Genomic DNA, 11,955 nt, shown 5'->3' on the forward strand with positions numbered 1-11,955 from the left:
AACATGCGACTTCTTTAAAATGTACATTCTTCTTCATTTTCTTTTCGCAGTACATTATTCACGTACAAACAAATGCCAGTTTAAAAATCCAAAATATAATGGATACTTCAAAGTAACAAATACTTTCTGAATTCCACAAACCTTTAAACGAAATATGCAAAATCCTCAAATTAAATCAAAATTGAGTTTCTTTGTTTTAAGAAAATTAGCCTTAGTTCAAAGAGGGGACGCAAATTTCCAAAATGTATGTGCTAAATTTAATAAAAAAATTTATAAATTTATTTTTCAATTTTTTAAAGAAATTTGTCATTAATATTGTATAAATTGTTCATCCTAAAATTTAGGATTTAGTTATACTACATTTAAAAACGAATTAACAAAAAGCACCAACACCAGCGTGTCTTCATACCAATGCCAAATGACCGAAATCTCAGCATAAAATCAATTTTTGAACTTGTGAACTTTTTAAATTTGGTGATACAAAAAAGTTGGCAACACATTACAAAAAAACAAATCCAAAACGGTAAAACAATAGGCAACCCGTTTGGCCGTTTCATGCCGCCGAAGTGGTAACTATTTGTAATTGAACTTTTTCTTGAATGTATAGTTCAGCAAAGTGATTTAGAGTTTGTGCTCGTAAGCAAAAAAGTTTTACAGTTATAAACATAATTTAAAATGAAAAATTCAAGTCAGGGTATGTACTTTTAGTAAAACTTAACAAAGATTGTAAATATTTGTTGGTTGTGTCAAAAATATGTGTGGTAAAATTCATACTTTTGATTTGCTGAATTTAATGTTTGTCCTATATTGTCTGGAATTGAAATGTCTAACTTGGAGCGGATTGGTGGACTTCTACACATCGTTAGAAAGGTGATGTCTTCTTTCTGGAAAATATAAATTATAAAGAGGTACCCCGTTACAATTACAATTTATTAACCTATATAAGAAGGTCAGAGAAACCACAACACTGCTTCTAATTGTTCAGCAATATTTATCTCTATTATAAAAAAGGTATTAATCTTGTAGATTTTATCGTCGTTAGACAATATACGAGTTTAATACATTTCATAGCTCGTTTCTATCTGCCTTACTTCTAGTATTCGATATATTCATTTCCTCTTCTGTCGATTCCAAAATAAAAAGAGGGTTGGTGTTTCGACAACAGTTCCCCATATTACTAGATTGAAGAAGCAGTGAAACTCTCACAAATGTCACCAACATAATCCACTACTGAAAAACGTTTTGGTGTTCATTCGAAGCTAGGTTTGAACCCATAACCCTTTGTATGCAAGGCTGGCTTGCCAACCAATGCACCACGATAGTTCAAAATGTCGATATTTTTAATTTCGTATATGGTAAAACTGGTAAGTTTAAGATACACCTTTCATAAGCAAGTGGGCGTGGGCAGTGGGGTATCGGTCCATAATGTTCGTCATACTTTTTTGGTAACCCCAGTGTTATATGTACAAAATTTCAGGGCTCTAGGTGCTTCCGTTGAGTTAATGCGAAAAAACCTGTCATTTGGTCCATAGTGTAGTGCTTGAAAGTAGCAATGATTTCAGCACTTTCTAGAAGCTGCACCAAATCGGGGCGCTGATTCGGTTGTTTGGGAAACTGTTGTATCTATTCTTTACAATCCTGCTATATGTTTTGCTGGTACGTCCGTAGTGTTGGTTGATGTGAAACATGTTCATGATTATGTAGTATTACAGGTTTTGTTTTCCGATGTTTTTGTTTACCATTCATTAGATTTATCTTCAGTTAGCTAACGATGTGGACTTTTTGACTTCCAAGAGATGCAGAAGTAAAAATCAAACAAATCGTAGGCCAGGGAATAATGTCTTTACGGTCGCTCACATGAAATGCTACTTATAGGATACTAAGCCAAGAAAGCAGATACTCGTAGATAGTAAAATATGAGAAAGCGGCTTATGTTCGCATTCGATAGTTATCAAATAATGTTGTAATATTCATGTAAAATAGCCAAAAATTTCGTAAGTTTTACGAAACAATTTTTACGAATATACGAAATGTCAACGAAATGACATTTAATGACATTTTCCTCACATTTCATGATTTTTGTGAAGAAGTTGTTTACGAAACATTCTGCGTTAAAAAATCTTCATAAAAAGTTATGAAGAAGTTTAATTGTAGTTGTAAAATTTCCGTTCGCGACATAAAATTGTCTATGATAGTGTGTGGGTGTATTCCTTTATAATTTTTTTTAAAGAATATCTAAGCAATTTGTCATTTGATATTATGAATAAAAGTCAGGCAACCAATCTGAAAATTATTCAAAAACTTAAGATGTAAAGTAGTGATGACATTTTGCAAACTTGTTACTATAACCCATTGCACTTTGAAAAATATTTTTTGTTTAACGAAACTATTTCCTAAAAAGTACTAAACTGTTTCACTAAAAGTACAACATTTTTTCGTAAAAAGTACGAAAGTTTTACATACAATTATGAAAACAATAACAAATTTCCTATTTTCCAAATTGTGAATATTATTACAATTCGTAAAGTTCTATTTCCAAAAGTTATATTTTTACATTGTTTGTAAGAAAGGGACGGCCTACAGTAGTTCCTTTAAATAAAGTTCTTTAACTTGAATGTTGTCTATAAATAGAACGGCTTGATTGTATGGGCTGCTTGTGCGTTGCTGGCTATATCGATAATTGTCGACTAAGCGAATAGTGTGTTCGACTACAAACTGTATGGTCTGGACTAAAATAAAATTTTGAAAATGTATAAAATCTAATAATTTCTTCTACACTATTTGCATTACAGAGAAGAAAATAAACAAAGTGGAAGTGAGAAATATATGAAATGCAATTAATCAGAAAATAAAAAAAATGTTTTGAAATAGCCTTTATAAAATTGTTAAACGTTGATTCGTATACAGGAAGTAAATATACGTGTCAACGTTTATCACAAAACGACTATAATTCTCTTCCAAACTAACTTCTTTACAGAGAAATGCAAATGGTAAACGATATTTATTTGTCAAAAATTTCTAGCATGTATACCGACCCAAAGCATACCTAATTAATAAGCAAAACTCGACTTCCCGACTTTTTAATATCCACAGTAGAAAAATGACAAAAAATCGACTGCAATTTTGTATGGTTTTCGATATGTATCCCAACTAGTGAATATTCACATCGAAGGGTCATTACGCCATGGAATAATTGAGCTATGGGCGACGTACGTTTTTGGGTAATTTAAACAAATTCAAAAAATGTCAACTTAAAACAACTAAAAAACAAGAAGCTCGACGATAACTCCATATCGTCGCAATCTTGGTTTCTACACTGAAAAAAATATTTACGTGATATTAAAGATTATACAACCTAAATTTTAGGATGCGAAATTTACAAAATATTGAGGACAAATTTCTTTAAAATAATGAATTTTTAATTAAAATAAATTTTATAATCTTTGCTTCAAAATTTTTTTCATTAAATTTAGAACACAAATTTTGTAAATATGCGTCCTTCCGTTAAAGTCGCATGTCTTTGAACTAATGCAAATTTTCCCTAAAGTAAAGAAACACATTTTTGATTTAAAGAAATTGTCCTTATATTAACTGACCTATTGAAACTTTAGATTTAAGATAAAAACGCTTCAAATATAGACTAAGACTTATTTTGAGGATTTAGCGTCCTTGGTTTTTTTTTTTTTTGGAATTAAGAAAACATTTTTTTTACTTTGAAGTATCCGTTATAATTTGGATTTCTAAACTGGCATTTGTTTGTACGTGAGTACCTTTATTAATAAATCTCGAAAAGAGAACGAAAATTTGATAAATGAGATCTGTATCCTAATTTTAATTTTATTGGTCCTAAATTTAAAGCCAGATAGGTCGCTAAAAATTTCTTTATTTTAAAGAAGCCACATCTTTGGTTCGGAATCAATACCAAAATCCTTAAGGGATGGTCAAAATCTTTAGATCCAAGTAAACTTTTTTTGAGTGTATTGAATGAAATCATTGTCCACTTGACAAATATTTGTTTTATTTTTATTGGAATCATAAACGATTTCTATCATCTTTTCACTGCATTTTCGTTTTATCAATTCTCGTTTTGTAATTAATGTCGATATTTGCTCAACATGGAAGTTTTAAATAAACTTGTTAAGTTGCCATCTCAACACGGGCCAAAAAAATTACAGCAACATTGACATTTTTTCTTAGGTTAAGATGGAAACAAATCCAACGTTTGAGTTCCCTCTGTGACAGAACACCAAAATAAAGAAAATGCAGTTGAAGCGTAATGTTGTTTTAAAACTCAGGAATGACCACAAAATTCAATCAATAAACCACGTTTTCATCTGGATCGTAGTGGTATTGGGTAGGGGGTTTTATTGTCTTTTTGGTCTTTGCTGCTCCTGGCACCACTACTGTGGTGGTCGTTTCATTTTGGGCTACAACAAATACATATGTTAAATGTACAACGAATGACCTTTTTTGGCTAGACTATTACCTTGTTCAGGGCATACACTCCCAAACACATACGTCGCCCAATTGCGAGGACATGGCCAACAAGTAATTGATGTTGACCCCAACAACCACAGAAGCATCAGAGTTTGGTTTGGACTGCGATAGTTCGTCTAAAACATGAATTCCTTTGTAGACACCCCCCCCCCCCTTCTCCACCACCACGACACATCCTCTCATCCTTGGCAATATAGTTTTGCTGAATTTGTCCATTTGGAAAAATGTTTACATGTGTCTCACCTTCAACAACAAGAAGCCCTTAGTTCGCCATGCTATGACGGTGGTCTTTGATCATTGTGTTAACTTCGGATATCCTTACATGGATACATTTCTCTCATCTCTACTTGCACATGTTCAAATATTTATAAGCAACAGTGTACTATGTGTGGCTGTGTAAGAGTTTGCCTATAGTTGTCGTGTTTGAATTTGGTGTTTTCTACATGTCTAGTATTCCGTACATATCTTCATAAAAAAATCATTTGAAACTACAAGTAATAAAACACTTTGGCCCAACATCTTCGAAATTTTTGGGCAGCATAGCAAATACGGAAAAATTAAAAACTAAAAAAAAACAACAGTTTAACACGAAGCTCAATGTTAATGCTTCCAGAGGGATTTAAAAAAGCGCTACGAATTCGAAATCTTTGAATTGTTTCAAAAGTTAAATTAAATTCAATAATATTGTTTTGGCTTCCATCACTAATTTAATTTCGTAAACAAATTAATTTTTGAGCGAAATTGTTTAATTGATTTGGTGGTTAAACCAATGCCAATTTAAAAATTAGGCAATGGTTTAGCATGCCCGCCTTGGATGCAAAGGGTAATGTTTCAATCCCAGTTTCGACCAAACGCTAAAACAAATTTTCAGCTTTGAATTATCCTCCCTCAGTAATGCTGGTGACATTTTTAAGTGTTTCAAAGTGGAACGGTCGATATATAAAGCACTGTTCTTTTTTGATTTTATGCCCTAAAAATGACACATTTTGATGTTTCTTAGTAAATATTTAATACAATGTTGTAAGAAAGAGATCAACATGTGTTTTCTTTATAAGTAGTTCTTTTGAACCTGCTTGTGTGTGCTTTACAATTTGGTCTATAAATAGAATTGTTTGCTTGTGGGTTGATGACTATAGCGATATTTATGTATTGATGATGTAGCGAATTATCTGGCTGTAAATCTAGGATTAATAAAATTAAATTTAGGATATAGATTAAAGGTGTGCACGTGACACGAAACTGTCGTGACTCACGCGTGAGTCGTGAGTCACACTGATGGCAACGGCATGAGTGTGTGTGAGAGTGATTAACCAACCAAATGTCGTGCGTGAGTTACGAAAATAATAACTTCGTGATTGTGCGTGAGAAGCGAATTTCGAAAAATAATCACGCTCACGAACATAAAACGCTAGGATGCTAGGAGTTTAATAAAGCTCATGATTTTAATCATGCTCATGTTTTCAGTCAGGTCCCTAAAGAAAATTACTCATAAAATTATTCGTGTGTCGCGGGATTTCTGGTGAGTCACGACATTTTTAGTGAGTCACTATATTTTTCGTGAGTGTGAGTGATCGTGAATCCTACCAAAAAATATCCTGCGTGAGTAATGTGCATGTGCACACATATAATACAGATCTCATTTATCGAATTTTCATTCTCGTTTCGTGGTATATTAATAAAGTTATTCACGTTCAATTTAAATATCCAAATTATAACGGATACTTCACAGTAAAAAATGTTAAAAAAAAATATACCAAAGATGCTTATTCCTCAAAATAAGACTTAAGATATATTTGAAGAGTTTTAATCTTAAATTTCACTTTTATGATGCAATGATTATAAAAATTCTTTTAATTAAAATTTCATTATTTTAAAGAAATTATGCAAATTGCGCAACCTAAAATTTTGATTTAGTGTACACAGGGAAATAATATTTTTATGATTATTTATGACTCAAAAGCTATATCATGCATTTCTATCATATGTTTTAATAGACTACATTTCTAAACCTCTGTTAAATTTTTATTGAAATACCAATGTTGATATACCCAGCAAAAAATTTTGGAAGTTCTTCTCAAGGCACAACTTTAAAAGAACTTCCAAAAATACCCTCCCAAAGATGTTCTTTATTTTAACTGCACAGGAAGTTCATTTGAGTTAACCCGCTTTTTCACATTTTTCATGGGAATTTTTTGTTTGTTTCAAATAGGTTAAAAACCTATTAAGAATTAATAAAATGCTACAAATTATTTAAATTTAGCCGAAAAAATGTTAAATCCTTTCTAGAAAAATTACGAATTTTTGAAAATTTTGACGACAAACGTTCCAGACAAGCGTTATAATGCATTAAAAATCATAGCAAATTTTGAAAATTATTTATTTGCCAAAATATCACAAAAATTCTTAATTCACATCCAAAACACCGAATTCACCTCACACATTAAGAATAATGCAAAGTCAGTGTAGCTGCTGTTGAAATGGTGAACATTCGTCCTATGAAAAGCCCATGTTAAATTCATCGCTTCTGCATCAATTTGGCACCACTTCCGGATCCAAAAAGAACATTTTCACTACTTTTTTGGCGACGCTTTTATTGCTGGGTATTTTTATGTTTACAAGACATGAATGCGACAATTGCGGTGCGACTAATGCCGGTGGTGTTTCATTTTTTACGAATGGTGTGAGCATCGTTCATAACATATTATTAAATATTTAATTCTAAAGAACATAATTTCTCAATTAATGCTAATGGTTTTTTATCTACAATATGAAAAGTAACTATTTTTTTTTTTTTGGTAGTATTTACCCAGCAAAAAAAAATGGAAATACTTCTAAGAGCAGAACTTTAAAATCACTTCCAAAGAATGTCCTCCAAAGGTGTTCTTTATTTTAACTACTCAGGAAGTTCTTTTAATTCAATTTTTTATAACTCGCTGTTTTCATATTTTTAAAGGATAATTTTAACGTTTTTGTTTCAAATAGGCTAAAAACAGAGTAAGAATTAATAAAATGGTATAAATTATTTAAATGTTGTCAAAAAAATCCTAAATCCATTTTAAAAAAATTGCGAATTTTTGGAAATATTTGAGGTCAAAAGTTTCGAACAAAGGTTAGAATGCATTCAAAATCATAAAAAATTATTTATTTGGCAAAATATCAAAATTTTTTTTAAATTTACGTCCAAAACACTGAATTCGGATCACACCTTAAGAAGTGAAGCAAATTCAGTGCAACGGCTGTGGACATGATGGACATCCGTCCTATGACAAGCCCATGTTAAATTCATCGCCTCTGCGCCAATTTTGCACCACTTCCGGATGATGTTTACTTATTATATTCTACTAACAAAAATTGTCTGTATTGAACACAATTTTTTAAATATTTGGCAAAGAGATTCCAGTTAAGAGCTAAACAGTTTAAGGCATTTACAAATCTTCTTCATTAAGTTCTGGGTTTCCAAAAAATCTTACTCTACATTCTCTAAGAGCGTAACAACGGCCTAGGAAATGTTGTATATTCTCTACTTCTCTAGAATTACACAATGTACATAGTTCGGCAAATTTGCTTGAAAGCGGTTTCCATTAAGATTGAGCATATCACAGAGGGCCTTGATTATCCATGAAATATTTTTTTGTCTCTCATCGACTATATAATTGGATTCTGGCGAAATTAGTTTTTTTATATATTCGGGTTGTTTCAGATATTTTTCGCAATACCTTTTCAGTGTTTGTGGCATTAAAAAATTCAGAAGGGTCAGCCGTTTTGGTTCCAATCCCGCTTATTCACATTCTCCATTGGCCAAACTGTTCCTAGCTATCTTAATTCCCTCACCCATAAGAAATTTTGCTTGATTAGCAAAGTAGTCAGTTGTCGAGGTAAGCGATTTTCATGATATTCAAAAAAGTAACTACTTCGTGCGAAAACTATTTCTGATATCCGAACGAAAGCAATTGCGAACGAACGGTAGTCACTCACTTTCGTTTAGATTTGGGTTTCTCTAACTTCCTTTCGTTCGTTCGCATAGCTTACGTTACCAGTGTTGTCAGGTTAGGGATTTTCCCCCAAATTTAGGGGGTTTTTCACGTTTAGGGGGATTTTTTGGGTTAACATTTATTTAGGGGGAATTTTGGGGGTAAAAAATATCTTAGGCCTTATAAAGTGGAGCAATTCGCAAATTCGGAACAATTCTGGCATGAAAAAGATGAGGGAAGTCAACAAGAAGATCCTAAATACAAGCAAGTATGCAATATCATTATTTACGTTATCTTTTTTAAAGCATTTTAAGAGTAAGACTGCTTTTTAAATTGATATTGTATTATTACATCCAAAGAAAAAATAATTTCTTCAGGGAAGAAATTTTAAACAAACGAGATTGTATTTTGTTATAAAGTATTTTCTTAAAGAGCAAATTTTATTTTTTATTTACTTCAAAAGAAAATTTTTTAGCATTAAACGAAAACTTAATTTGTCTAAAATTTCGTTTCTCAGAAAAGAAAACTCTTCTTTCAGTATACATATTTGTGTTAAATTTAATTTTTAAAGTGTATCACTATAGGATTTTTTCACGAAATTTGAGACCCTTTTTGTACTTTTTACATTCTAAATTTTTTTTGGGTTTTTTTAAAAAAGCCTGACCAATTTAATGGGGGGGGGGAAGAATCAAAAATCGCCTGGCAACACTGTACGTACACATTACAAAATCTAAATTATTTCAATTACTTCAAAAAGGTCCATACATTTTAAAATCAATTTTCCATAAAATTCAATCTGGCATCGCCGTTTATTTGGCAAACTTTTCCCACTGCTGATATTTGGATTAGTTCAATATTGTCTTTTACAAATTAGCCCGTGTATAGAGATATGTATTTGCATTTCTACAATAATTAGAGTTCGAGTCTCCTTTTAGTGAGTGTTTCATACGAAATGTATGCTTTTCTTCGTTTTAGACTTTCCCCTAAACGGTCTGTGTGGCGGTTATAATGAAAAATAGATCGATATAAACTAGAGGTCTGCACAATTCCATTTGTAAATGCAGAGTACACGTTTACTTGCTAAATGAGTACATCTATTTGAGAGAGTCGCAAAACAATTGGTACACATTTTAATGAACACCAAAAGCCACGAGTAACTTCTTGTTGCTACTCAGATGTCTTCACTACCAACAAACACATATTCCTCTTTCTCTTTTATTGAAGTGTACTCAGAGCAGTGTTGCCAGGTTAGGGGTTTTCCCCCCAAATTTAGGAGTTTTTTCACGTTTAGGCTGATTTATAGGGTAGAATTTATTTAGGGGGATTTTTGGGAGTAAAAAACTATCTTAGACCTTATAAAGTGGACCAATTCTCAAGCAAATTCGGAAGAATTCTGGCATGAATTATGAGAAAAAAGATGAGGGAAGTCAACAAGAAGATCCTAAATACTTGCTTGATTCAATAGCATTATTTGCATTATCTTTTTTAAACGCTTCTGTTGAAAAGGCATTTTTAATATTTGACATAATTAAAAACCATCTTATTGTAACTTAGCATCTGATTTTTAAGAGTAAGCCTCCTTTTTAAATTGATATATTGTATTATTACATCCAAAGAAAAAATAATTTCTTCAGGGACGAAATTTTAAACAAACGAAATTGTCTTTTGTAATAAAGTATTTTCTTAAAGAGCGAATTTTATTTTTTATTTACTTCAAAAGAAAATTTTTAAGCATCAAACGAAAACTTAGTTTGTCTAAAATTTCGTTCCTCAGAAAAGAAAACTCTTCTTTCGGTATATATATTTGTGTTAAATTTAATTTTTAAAGTGTATCACTACAGAATTTTTTAACGAAATTTGGGACCCTTTTTGTACTTTTTACATTCTTAAATTTTTTGGGCGTTTTTGAAAAAAGCCTAGACCAATTCTGGGTTTTTTTTTTTCTTAAGATTTGGGGGGAAGAATCAAAAATCGCCTGGCCACACTGACTCAGAGTGATCACGTCGAGTATGTTGCGAGAACAAAACTTCATAGAGTACTCCATGTACCACGTGCAGTTTCAGAAATACAAGAAAACAGTTATTCTCCATAATATATGTTTTCGAATTGATGTAAAGAACGGCAAACTTTAAGGTAAGTGTGTGACATACATAAATATATGAAATATGTGACATACATACATATCTATGATTAATAATAATGGAAAGTATTGCTTCGCACATAACTGAGCAATACTTGTGGTACCACGTGAAGTGAAGAGAATCCATGTTGTACTTTTTCTCAAGTACTTACATTTTTATTGTTCCTTTTTTCGGAACACGTATTGTTTCGGATAAGTACTTGGTGGTATATTACAAGCAAGTGTTCTCTTCACTTCACTACTTGCGCTCTGAGAGAAAGACAGTGTATGTACTATATTCGACAGCGAATTGCTTACATGTAGTAAAAAGTTATTCGATGCAGACCTCTAATATAAACCAATTGTATCACATATTTGTACTAAAAGCATTATTAAACTTATTAATTATTAAGTTTTTCCTTATTTACGAATGCCTTTTTCCATAAAACGAACGGTTTGTGCAAATTGTCTGAATGGAGTTGGAGAAACCCAATTTTAGAAGCAACGTTACGTTTTCGTTCGCATTGATTTTCGCCTCACTTGTCGTTTAGATAGAACTTAGAGAAATCCAAATCAGCTGATTGTCGTTTTGAACGCGAACGAAGAAAAGAATTCGGATATCAGAAATAGTCTGTAAATCGGATGAGATTTCCATAATGCGTTGTTAAAATGACGAACATTTATTGACCATATCAACGAACTATCCAACATTTACGAAATTCATCTTGCTCCTAACATACCATATTAACCATATTTGAAGATTTTCTTCAGTCATCGAATTTTGTACCCACGTGTATTTCATAAAATATGTGAGACCTGCTTGGGATAGCAAAATACCAAAAAGTTTTTCAGCGATGGATTATGGTGGATGTTGGTTATAATCGACTAATCGAATATGTGTAATTTCAGCTTTAAGAAGAATGTGATGGCTTTTATAAATTTCGCAAAGTCGAAAGTTCCGACGTGGAAAGTTGACATTACAACAATTTGGGACCCACCGTGGTGTATTTCTCAAAGTCGAAAGTTCCGACGTCGAAAGTTGACATTTCAACAATTTGGGAGCCACCGTGATGTAATAGCATACAAGGGTCCTGGGTTCAAATCCAATTTCGACCAAACATCAAAAAGAATGCTGGTGACATTTCTCAGTGTCTCAAAGCTCTTTAAATGGTTTCACCGCAATGTAGAACACCGTTCAGACTCGGCTACACCTTTCAAACATTTGTTTGTTTCTAGCAAAATGTCTTAAATGTAATTATCTTGGAATACAAATAATAATTCCATAAGCTATCATGAACGTTTACTCAGCAACCTACATTTTTATTTGTTGTAATTAAACTTATAGTTTTACAACACAAGTAACCAGCC

General features: G+C 32.0%; 1 protein-coding gene across 6 annotated transcripts in view; it reads right to left on the reverse strand.

Moving 5' to 3' along the window:
• spri (Src homology 2 domain-containing protein sprint) overlaps positions 1 to 11,955 on the reverse strand; it is a 996,502-nt gene that overhangs the window by 613,209 nt on the left and 371,338 nt on the right. The gene's annotated exons all lie outside the window — the stretch shown is intronic.

Source organism: Haematobia irritans, chromosome 3, assembly GCF_050003625.1.
Source record: "Haematobia irritans isolate KBUSLIRL chromosome 3, ASM5000362v1, whole genome shotgun sequence".
Lineage (NCBI taxonomy): Eukaryota > Metazoa > Arthropoda > Insecta > Diptera > Muscidae > Haematobia > Haematobia irritans.